Here is a 13,453-nt window from a genome sequence, read left to right on the forward strand (position 1 = left end):
GCCCATATGATTTCTTTATATATCTCCTTCTTTAACATCCATTGTAGTATAACGTTATCTCTCTCCTCTGTTCATTGAATGGCAGCATTAGAGTACACTGAAATAATTTTCATTTATATGACGTTGCGTTGTCGCTAAATATATTGGCATTATATTTGTGTGTCTATAGAAAAATCACCAATACCAGTTGATTTGTCTATAAATATTTGGATAATGTATTATGTCCTAATATCATATTTATTGAAATAATTCGATAATTATTGGGAAAGTTCTTGTACACACACACACATATATATATATATATATATATATATATATATATATATATATATATATATATATATATATATATATATATATATATATATATATATATATATATATATATATATATATATATATATATATATATATGTCTGCTGGGGTACTTGGAATATTATCTGAGTCCATTTTCAAATAACTCCTGACAATGTCTGTTTTTATATATTAATAGAACAATAACATAAACGCAAGGAAGAACACAATAGGCACTATTTGTTTACAATTGTCAATCATAATACATTTATTTCATCCTGCTTTTCTGGACCAGGGTGCGGTGCGGTGATAGCAAGTACTATTACAAGAACAGTGCAAAGCCGGATATTGCGCAGAAAATATTATTCAAACGCTTCCAAGAATGGTCCAGACTATAGATCAACAACGTTCTATAGATAGGCAATACGAGTTTCCGTATCAGCGTCATCTCTTAGTACATTAGGAGTACTAAACGTACATGAAACAACAGTTTCCTTTCTGCTCTTTGCGGTAAACGACTGTTTTGGTTGATACAACTCCATTGACTTGATTCGAAAACTAACTGGACCAAAGTTGGTTTTAAATATAATTTAATTTTTATATTTTATCGGGAGAATGGGGCTTCAGAAATGAAACAAAAAAAACGAGACAAACGACAGTTCTTTAATGCATTCGAAAAATTACAAAATAATCATAAAAATAAATATATGTAGGTATGTACTTATATATTAGAGTATCAAATACACCGCGACCTCTATTGTGTTCCTAAGATATCTTCATCTTCTATTTCATACGCTCATTCTAATACCATGTTTTTAATAATGTTTTTAAGATACCTACTAATATGTTTTATCTATTCTACAAATATTTTATTCTTTTGAAAATGCTCCCAAGCAAGGAGCGAAACGTTAAGTGATATTTTTATTTACGAACCCAAGAAAACCCAGGAAAAAAAATAAAATCATACTCAAATGGTTGAAGAAATCTAGTATATATATATATATATATATATATATATATACATATATATTTTAATATGTTTATGTTTCTGAAACAGAAATCTAAAAATTTTGAATGCTGATAAATCTAATAAAACTGTTATTATGAAATTGGGCGATTATAATAATAAAATGATGAAATTATTAAATGATAAGACAACTTACAAAATAATTAAACAAGACCCTATGAATTCTTATCAAAATCAATTTTGGGAAAAACAATTTTTTATTTGACCATCAGATACAAAAAAAAAAAAAAATTTACATGCTGCACCCCTTAAAATACCGGGTGTTCGGCAGATCGTTGAACATAGAAAGACATGGTAGGTAGGCAGGGTCATTTTCTATCTATTCAGGCAATAAAAAAATCCAGGTCTTAAAAAAACTTTATAGAATTTTTTTTGTTTTTTAGAAATTTTGTTCCTTTTCCATTTTCATAGCTAGGCCCAATTTTTTTCTTTATTAGGATCTTGGTGAATGGTATGGTTAATAAAAATTAATATTGGTCGCGAATTATTGCTGGAAACTAACTTTTGGACCGCCGAACTCCAAAGAAAAGTTAAAAAAGATTTTAAACTCCAATTTGCGTTGTGTTTAAGAAAACGTAAAGGTGATAGGAAGCTTCTGATTTTTCAAAAACATCGCTAGAATGTAGGCTTTCTAACGGTATGTAATTTGTTTCGATATCTTTTTCCTAACCGGAGATTTTTTTTTACGACGGACGGACCATTTCGACGAAATTCTAAGTAATTCTGTCCATTCAAATTGTCGGATAAATAATACGGCCCTATTAACCGGTTGCCGATCAAACATTTACGCTAAATCTTCTTTCGAAAGCCTTCTGTTTCTTGACGCGTGGGTTTGCGAGTTTTGGTGCCCAGTAGTGTAAATTGTGATAGTTTACGATTCCCTCTTTGTCAAATTTGGATTCATCAGTCCAAAGAATTCTTAGAAAGTTGATATCATCTATATCGGTCTGGAGCAAATGGAGGCAAAAATTAACACGCCCCGCAAAATTGCTATCTTCAAGATCTGGAACAAACAAAAATTAAATTAATTATTACGAAACAAAATTGCTATCACGCTTATCTAGTTTTGTCATAACATAAAGGTTAATTATTTTTACAATAACAATTATGATATTTCCCGTGTCGAGATATGAGGATCTTCCATAACATTCAACATTACGGTCATCTCGTTGTGCTGTGACATCGCTTTTTTTGTAAGCTATACTACCAGTTCCGGTAAATCGTTGAAGCAATTTTTCCAATGTCTCTTTTCTTGACTGTCTTCTATCTGGAAATTTCTGTTGATGAATCCTTTGTGCGAGTAAACAATTCTTATCACATGCACCTAGTACAAAAATCATATCAGTCAATTCTTGTATCAGAACATTCATGATCTTAATTCCTTCCTCGTTCTTTGTAATACGTCTAGATAATAACTAATCACTCTGACTTAAACTGTGAAAATCTCAAATTCACAGGTTACTTGATACAGCTATGGATATTTTCATTTCATTTGTTGCTTAATTTAGTTTTGTAGATACCCTATTTATTTTATTACAGTTTTTAAAGGTATAAAATAACTGGCTTAATTTTGTCACAAAAACTAGAAGTATTTTAAACGTCACATTCAGTATATTCATTTCTTAAAAAGGGGAATATTTTCAAATCTTAACTAAAAATGCATAGTAGGAACTTATAAACATTTGAAAAATCAATTTTATAGGTCATCTATGAAATCAACCATTTCTAATTTCATAACTCAATGCGAGATTTGTTTAGAAAATAAATATGAACGTCACCCTTATAAATTACTTTAGGCCAATTATTAGAACAGAAACCTTTCGACATAATTCATATTAACCTATTTCATTGTAAAAAAACATTACTTAACTATTATCGATTCCTTTAGCAAATGAGCTCAGTGTTATAAAATCTTCGACAACATTTCCATATCAATTCTTAATAAGTTAAGACACTATTTTTTATCATCATAATTACCCGAAAAAAATTGTGTGAATTACATGGAGAAAAATCTAGAAGGACATTTATATAAAACGCAATTGTATTAAATATCATAAGCACTTTATCAGCACTTATTTTATTATAAATACAAATGATTGTAAACAACTTGGCAATGAATATATGTATCATTCTTGAATATATAATTCATTAAATGAATATTAGTTAGTTCGCTTGTGAGATTAATTGTATTCATTCAACTTATTGTAATTTTGTAATTTTGTGTAAAATAAATTTTCGAAAACCGAAAATTATAATTTGTGTGATAATGACACTGAATTTCATTTTGCTATAATTAATGAATTCATGAAACTTCACAAATTTGAAATACATTTCAATACAGTTAATAACTCAACTTCTACTTCTTTAGTTGAACGATTTCATTCTACCCTTCTAAAAAACTTAACTTAAAACATTGCGAGATCAAAACCCAGAAGACCCCTTGGATGGTACATTCACACATGCAATTTTAATTTATAATCAGTCAATCCACAGTATGGCCAACTTCCTACCATTTTCAATTCTCTATGGCCCATAAGCCGAAGAGATACATCTTTTCCATGAAGCCAAACGACAAAAGTCTCATCAACATATTGTAGCAACAGCTTGGTCGGAGGAGGGAAGAGAATAGTGCTTTATTTTCAAAATGGTCCATGAATATGTTGGCAATGCAGGGAGAGGGAGGGAATTCCATGGGGGCCCCTTTGAGTTGTCGGTAGAAATCGCCTTGCAATATGAAGTAGGTGTAGGACAAACAATTTTTGATGAGCGAAAGATAATCTGGGGCAATGTGGTGATTAGTGTCTAAGATAGACAAAATTTCATAGATAAGGATGTTGGTAAATAAAAAGATAATATCAAAGCTGACAAGAATATCTGTAGAAGAAATACCGAAACCTTTGAGTAGGTCAATGAAATAGCGAGAGTTTTTGAGGTAGGATTGGTGTTGCTCAGATATTTGGTTAGGAGTTGGGTTGATAAAGACCGAAGTAGGACGGAACTTCAATTTTTACGTGTTATTTTAAATTAAATTAATTTCCAGAGAAGAGACCTCTATATATATATATATATATATATATATATATATATATATATAGAATATTTAGATGCATTAATATATCCTATAGATCACCTTCATCATGAATATCAAAATAAGGATAAACTCAACTTTATTCCAATAAGAAAAATTAATTTTTGTTTGGTCCCTACATCTCAAATATATAGCAGTAATCAATTAAATTATTTGTAGTTTTATTAGAATTTACAAAATAGAGAGCTATAAATTTATTTTATATATATATATATATATATATATATATATATATATATATATATATATATATATATATATATATATATTAAAAATATTTCCACAACCTAGATAATAATAATCATAGAGTTATATTATTTTTTGGTTCTGATCAAGAAAGATAACAGTAGCACTCTGCTTCTGCTAATGCATGCTGGTTTTATTTCAAACTGTACCTACTACCTCGCAAATAAATGATTCAAACGAGTACGAAAAATTCCTCATCCTTGGCATGAGAATACAGTATGCATAATTTCGGTTTTTTCAGTCAAATATCTAGCGTTGTCCGTTAAAAATAAACCAACACCATTATAATATACCTACGGGTTTATTTATAACACTGATGATTTGTTTTTTAAGGATGGGAACTTTCGACTTAGAATGAATAGAAATGTTATCTAGACCGAATGTTTAAATTGATTCATCATATTTACTCATTAACAATTTATTTTCAAATGTTCTCTTCACAATTATATGCAGAAATGTCACAAGGTGACATTGGCAATATGATATTTATATGAATCAATATATCATCGTACCACGTGAATTTCAAAATAGAAACTGTTTCAACCATACTAAGATTTTTATTATTAGTTTTGACATTTGTAATTTTAATATGATAAACAAACAACTATCAACAAATTATTCAGTTACATTGAAATTTACAAACTACGATGTTAAATTTCGTTCAAAATGTTAGGCCCTTTTTATCGTGGACATATTTGTCATTTTCTTGTATTTAATTCTATGTAAGGATCTTTCAATGTTTATAATGAAAGGTGTGTTTTTCTGCAGTTTCATCGTTGGTAATACTGTTTTACTGTTGTTATCTATACTTCTTAATTTATTTTCCAAGTACTAAGAGTTCCTCCCTATGTAAACAGAATCAAAATTGTTGATAGGAATATCATACAAAGTATTTTCGATTTTTTGGTGTTACAGACTACAGAAATATTTTGATAATGTATTATTTCATTAAAATTTTGTAATTTATTAATAGCTATGTGAAGATTTATCTGCTTTGAAATATTTGATCTTTTGTTTTACTTCTTTGGTTTCATGGAATTAGTAAATGATGAGACAATTTACAAAAAAATCATACAGGACACTACGATTTGGAAAAAAAAACAAAATAATCTAATTCACATTATTATACCCCTTGTGGACTACTAAAACTATATATGAAACAAACCTAACATAGTGAGGATAGTTTGTTTTATGTCAATGTTTAATGATTTTAAACATTTAGCAACTTATTGCAACATAAAATTGCTACAAGTTGCTACATGTTGGTCCAGTGTGGACGTACCTTTAATCAATAGGTCATTTACATCATAAACATCAAAATAAGAATAAAATCAAAATAGAAAATGTTCCAACAAGAAAAATTACATCTTAAATATGTAGCAGTACTTAATCAATGAAATTATATGTAGTTTTTTTGGAATTTACAAAATAGAGCTATAAATTTTACTTAAATTATTTAGATCTTTATAATTGAATTCATGTTTTTTTGATACTTCATGGTTATTTAACGCAGTTTTATTATTTTTATCATATTGATTACTTCTTATTCTATTTTATAAATATTGAGAGGTCTGCCCTATGTCAGTGTCAATATCATATTTTGATAAAGACTTAAAGAAAAGTCGAAACTTTTATCTTTCCTCCTAAAATTATTAAAAAAAACTAATCTCAAAACAGAAGAGACTTAAAATCAAGAACATTTAGATGCATGAATTTATTTTTGTTTGACTCTCATAGAGGGCGCTAGTTACAAGGTTTGTACTAAGTATTATTGAACATAACTTTTCAATATTAGATTTATTAGAAAAATTTCATTTAATTTTACACCAAAAAGATACTATTGATAAAACTCGACACTGTGTACAGTTTTCGGAATATTTAGATTTGAAAATTATGAAGTAATCTGTTTCTTCAACGCCATTTTTGCCGAATACAGATGGCGTTAAGAAATTTTTTTATCAAGCAAACCCCATATATTTTTCAGTTTTCTATCTATCCTAGAGACGGGATAACCTATACAGCCTATAGTATGAATTATTCGAAATCCTTTTATCCCATACCCCAAAAAATTAGAAAACATATATACCATAATTGTAACAGATATATTACAGAGAATAGAACAAAATTGAAAAACCCAGATATAAAAAGAACTAATTTTCATTTATATGTACTCTGAGAACGAACCAAAAGTAAACTAATTCGCCATTGTGCTATGAGGGCATCCAAGTAAAGTATAATATAATTAATAATGGAAGATATTGATGAAACTGATTCAAGCAAATTTAATATGATTATTTCATTTTCTTTTCATTATGTGGATGGATGGATTACTGCTGTACCAAAAAATGATATTGACAATATTATTGTAACTATCACATCCTAAATTTATGTGATGCACAGCAATTGAAACAGCAAAAATTGCATTGAGAAGAAATAATTATACTTAAAATAAATGGGAATAATTGTGAAATAAGAATAACTTATAGATGACATAACACAATTAAAAGAAGTATAGTTTATCCAATATCAATTGCAGATTATAGAAACAATTGCCGACAATTTTGTTTCAACTATCATAGGCGAAGATAGCTCATTTTATAAATTATTATTTTCATAAATACTTTTAAAAAATATGTATTTCTTATTATACGCCGTTATTTAGACATATGCATTTAATTAAGGATTAAACGACTTACCTTAAAGATGTTCAATCCTAATTATACGATATTGGACACGTCCTCCTAGAACACCCTGTAGTAATACTCCTAATCACTTATCACGCGCAAGTTTAAAGAAAATGATTCACCCTCTCGTCGATCCTGCCTGGCTCGTTTCGTTCGTGTGTCATTATACTTCGCCTCTGTACTAAGATCGCCTCTGGGGCGGGTGTACTATTACCTTTCGTATTGACAACCCAAGTCACTTGCTTCCTGGGTGGGTTTGTTCTAGGAGGACGTGTCCAATATCGTATAATTAGGATGGAACATCCTTAAGGTAAGTCGTTTAATCCTTAATTATACTTCTATTGTACACGTCCTCCTAGAACACCCTGTAGATGTTTAGAGAAGATTGTAGAGGCGATCTTGACCAGAATAAAAATAGTCTTATTACAGTTCTATTCATTTTTATTTCCCAGAAAAGTAACATTTGTGTAACAAAAAAGTACATCCCAAAAATTTTAAATCTAAAATTAATTATAAACCCTTTTCGTTTTTAGTATTATTAATACTATGAACTAACATAACATACTTGCATGAATGAACAAAACATTATATATTTTTGTCATAGATTGCAAAACCGAACAAAAACTTTTTCATTTGTTTTTTATTAAGTTTTCAAAATAATTAGAAAACGTTTCTGTGCCTACCTGTTATAGAATTTACAAAAAGTATCTGACTTTTCAGACCACCCAGCTGCACTTCTTATGCTCTCGATATTTACCCCAGATCTAAGGGCAGCCGAAGAAGCAGCAATTCTGGTACTGTGCCCTTTAAATTTTTTAGTGTCAACTCCCCCCAATTTTAATCCATTTTTGATCCAGCGACTGAGGGTTTGAGTCGTAGCACAATGGTATGGTCGTTTGGCAGTTAAAATAAGGTAGTCTTCGCTACCCCTGATACTTTTTGTTCATTCGATATAGTGTAGAATGGTAGAGCAAACGCAAAGCGCTGGATTATCTCTGAAGAAGGAAAACTTTAAGAGTGGTTGAGGTTTTTTCGGCCCCGAGGTTTTCACAATATCTGTTATTTTTATTTGTATTCCTGTATCCGAGCTCACAATATTACTTATTTTTATTTTAGATAAGGTCTGCACCCTTTGGGCTGTGGTCAAGGCTAACAGTACAACTAGCTTTACTGAAAATTGGCTCATATCAAGAGTATGCAATGGGTAAAGTTTTTCTAACATAATTAGTACCGGAGATGGGTCCCAAGTCTCGTCGTATCTTGGAAAGCTTGGGCGAGTTTTAAAAACCCCTTTCATAAACCGTTCCACAGTGTCTGATTTCCCTGCTTCTGAGATAAGATTTAGTGCAGACTTGTGAGTGTTGATGCTCGAATAGCTTGAGCCATTTTGAAATTGTTGACTTAAAAACTCAAGAATATTGTGAACAGTAGGTTGAAAAATTTTTTGCTAATTCCCTTCGAAAAATTCCCACCATTTTGAATATGTTGTATTATACTGCTTGATTGTATTCTCACTAAGAGATTTAAGCATCAGGTCTGCGGCGTTTCCTGATATATTTTTCATTTTGAAGGCTTCCCTGATAAAATCGCGGCTCCCAGGGTAAGTCGGGGCCACAGTGGGTGAGGCTTTCTGAAAGGGGATAAAAGCAAATTAGGACTTGGGTGTAATCTAATTAGTGTGGAACTCATGAGACTTTCTAGTTTTGGAAACCATGGTTGGGATTTCCATATAGGGAAAACTACTATGCATTCTGCTCTATTGGCCTCTATTTTACTTAGAACATTCGGTAATAAGGCGAACGGGGGAAAAATATATCCTTTAATATTCTCCCAAAAGAGTGTAAATGCATCAACATTTTGGCTTTCGGGGTCAGGGTGCCAAGAAACAAATTTTTTGCACTTTTTATTAAGATAGCTAGCAAATAAGTCTATTTCTGGCCCCAATTTTTCAACAATTTGTTTGAGGGCTTCGACATTCAATGAGTATTCTGTATCTATTTCTTTGGATCTCGAAGTTTTATCTGCCAAAACATTGCTCTCTGAGTTAATATATGAAGCAAATATTTTGATATTTCTTTCCTCACACCACTGCCATATGTCCTTAGTTAAATCATTTAGATACTTATACTTAACGCCCCCCATTCGGTTTATGTAGGACATCGCCGTCGTATTGTCTATGCGAAGCAATATGTGACTGTTTCGTAAATCTTTGAAAAAAGTCTTGAGACCAAAAAATGTCGCTTTTAATTCTAAGTAATTAATGTGCCTCTGTTTTTCAAATGAATCCCAGAAACCATTTGCATTTTGACCATTGTAAAAAGCCCCCCATCCTGAATTGGACGCGTCTGTAAACAACGTATGTGTGTACTTCGGAATTGCAATGCTATTTTCGCAATCTTTTATATTATTTAACCACCACAAAAATTCACTTTTCAGTTTGGGAGATATTTTCATAATTTTATCATAATCTCCACCACTGACTTTCAGAGCTAAATATTTTTCCCTCTCGAATTGTTTTGTGTGAAGCCACCCGTACTGCGTGGCTGGACAAATTGAAACCAAGTGACCAACAAATTTGGAAAAATCTCTAATTTTTATTTTTTGCTTTTTTAAGATTGCTTTTACCATAGCAGTAATTTTTGATTTTTTATCTGTAGTTGGATGCATTGTCATTTTTTGTGTGTTAAAAATGAATCCTAGGAATTTTATTTCTCTTTTAGGAGAGAGACAACTTTTTTCTTTATTTACTACAAAACCAAGCCTTTGAAGAAGACTACATGTCTGATTTATATTATCCCGGCATTCTGTTTTACTTTTCCCAATGAGCAATGTGTCATCTAAGTAAATTACAGAGGACAGACCTTTCGCCCTTAAATGTTCAATAGCTGGTTTTAAAATTTTGGTAAATGCGTAAGGAGCAGTGCCAAGGCCAAAAGGAAGACACTGGAACTCTAGAATTTTGTTTTTGAATTGAAATCTAAGATACTTTCTCTGCTCAGTGGCTACGGGTATCGAGAAGTATGCGTCTTTTAGATCAACTGAAGCTAGATAGCAGTCCTGTGAGATAAGATTTTTTGCCGTTCTGTTGTCTTCCAGTTTGAAATGGGGCGGTGTTATAAATGTAATTAGTTTTTTAAAGTTAAGTATAAACCTGTCGTTGCCGTCGGGTTTCTTTCTTAAAAAATAACTAGATAAGAATTGCCCATTACATTTAGTCACTTCTTTGACGGCTCCCATATCAATAAGTTTGGTAATGCTGTCTGAATAAGACTTTTCTAGTTTCCCACTTAAATTTGGGGGTTTTTAAGGCCTCTTTTGAACAGGAGTTGCATTAAAGGGTATTCTGTAACCTTTAACCCAACCTAGAATTTTACCGTTGGTTGTTATTTTCTCCCATTCCTCGAAGAAAAGCCTTATTCGTCCAGCCAGTTTTGTGTTAGAGGTTACCTCTATATCTGATGTCATGGCTTTGCTGGATTTGGCTGCTCTCCTCCCTTCTCTGTTTTGTTGTGTCTTCCATCGATCTTTGGAGGCGTAGGTCTTCAGGTTTTTTGAAGTCTGGGGCTTTAGTTCCTTTGCTGCAGTCTCTATATTTTTGGCGGACTTACATTTTTCGCCAAAGTCTTCCCCAAAAAGAGTGGAGTCTCTTAATTGCATAGATGCCACTTTCTGCACCTTTTGATTAAAATTATGGTACAGTAAAAATTTTCTGTGGTTGGTAATGGCGTGGTGAACCGCGCAGAGCATTTTTCCCGCTTCCACCATATTGGTAATATTTGGATCGGGGTCTTCGGCACTATGTTTTGCTTCCAGCATTCTTGAAAGGGCAGTACCAAGCACGGAAATGCTTTTTCCCAACTGATTTTGTAATTCTGCTAAGAAACTATCCTTTTTATTTTCTGAAGCAGAAATGACAGTCTGGACTTTAGGGTTATTTTTTGGGGCTTCCAACAAGGAGCAGTTGCTCGGTACAAGGCTGTTTTCAAAAAGTTTAGCTTTTGTTTCCTTGTCTATGCCATTCTGGAGATAGCTTTTCCAGCGGTTGGCCAACTCTGAGGATATTTCCGGTCCATAAATTTTTTCCTCAGTCGGATCCTCCCCAAGAATGGTTTTAATTTCTCCCATTCTAGCGCTTTTATCCGAAGTAGTGCCGGAGCTAGAGGAGTTGCTATCCGCGTATGAAGAGGATTCAGATTCTGGACCTGTTGAAGCAGGCCTGTGTTAATACGTATTGTGTAGGCATAACGTTGGTATTGCCTTAAAAAAGACTGTAAAATAAGCGGATATCTGGTTATTTTAGAATTTTGGGCACCATAATATATTAGGCACCATTTTGTTTAATATTCTTGTAACGTATTGGAAGTACCAACGTACAGAATCATATGTTGCCACGTCACGCTGACCGTTGCTGATGCGAGACTCGGCGTGCATAAGTCAAAAACTATGCTGGGTTATCGTGGCTTTTTTTTTTTTTTCATGTGTCTACAAGGTAGACTAACCCATGCCGAATATATTAATCATACGATTAATATATGGTGTCTCTTTCGCTGCTTTTCTAAAACATACTTGTATTTGTAATAACTGTGAACTTACTTGAATCATATTCCCTTAGTTTTTCCTCCAGTCTCTTCATTTTCCTTCGAATACCGGAAATCACTTTCTGTTTTCTTTTCTCGGCTTTCTTTCCTTTCGGCATTCTTTTAATTCTATGCACAATCACTTTTAAAACTGAAAACACCGTTGGAATAAATTTTTCGTTACTGATAAGAACACGATATTCGTTTTTTGCGTTGTTTACCTGCACGAAATAAGCGCAAGAAGTATAATGACACACGAACGAAACGAGCCAGGCAGGATCGACGAGAGGGTGAATCATTTTCTTTAAACTTGCGCGTGATAAGTGATTAGGAGTATTACTACAGGGTGTTCTAGGAGGACGTGTACAATAGAAGTATAATTGTAGTCCTACTTGGAACTTAGAAAAAAATCATTATTATACCTTGTTAACTTGCTACAACTGAATATTTAATTATAAAACGTAAATAGACGAATAAAATGTACCTGCCTGTAAGAGAGTTTGGTTTAAACATGGTACCAGACGTGAACTAAGCCCTTTTTGTACCCCATTCGTCTATTAGAACTTCAATAGTCTTTTATCTGATGCAATTAATCTTGACGCCATCGAACTATCCTTGACGATTGTATTCTGGTTAATTTGCTATCTTTTGCTGTATTACTTTCAATGTCACAACCCTGTTTTCCTTATATAAATTATAAATTGTCCTACGTATAAAATCTTGAGTAGCTTTGTCAAGTGATTTCAGTTTTTCTTTACATATTTTTCGATTCTGTGAATGGTCCACAGCAAGCCCTTTCGTGACTACTCGATAAATGGAAAATTCATTTACAATAGTTAATTCAGCAATTCTTATTATGATTGCATTATCAGATTGCTGAATATTTTCCTTTTTTAAACATTGGAATATATTTAAAATAACTTGTTGTGTTTGTATAACTAAATCTTTATTATTAAATTCATACCTGTTTTTATTCTCACTACACTGTGTTAGTTAGATATTTACCGAATTTTATACGGGGAGTAGACATTATTTTTCATTTCTTAATTTAGTATGAGTGCCGTACGTATTTATGAAATATTGATTGTTCCTCGCATAACTATCTTCTGCAAATAATATTGGAAGAACTATAATATTACATGTACCAGAAAAACACAGTTAGGAATGCAAAGAGCCAAAAAAAATTTTTGGATGTACCTACCTACAAATGAGAAACCATAAATTATCCAAAAACGAAAATAGTTAGAGAGCAAAATTTATAAGTCTATTTCATGTTATTACAGATATAGATCATTTTAATTGATTGTTGCGTATTATTTATGTTACAATTATTAAGGATATAAAATCTTCAATGCTCCAAACAGATTTTATTTTGATATTCATATTATATTGATTTATATAATTATCAGAGATGTCAATGTCTACTTATATTTTCATAACAACTGAACTTAAAAACATCAAAAAGATATTGTTTCAAAAAAATTGTCCGTCTTGTTAACACAGTGTGGGATTATTCTTTTAGATTATAGTGAGTTTA

This window comes from Diorhabda sublineata, chromosome X (assembly GCF_026230105.1).
Source record: "Diorhabda sublineata isolate icDioSubl1.1 chromosome X, icDioSubl1.1, whole genome shotgun sequence".
Taxonomy (NCBI): domain Eukaryota; kingdom Metazoa; phylum Arthropoda; class Insecta; order Coleoptera; family Chrysomelidae; genus Diorhabda; species Diorhabda sublineata.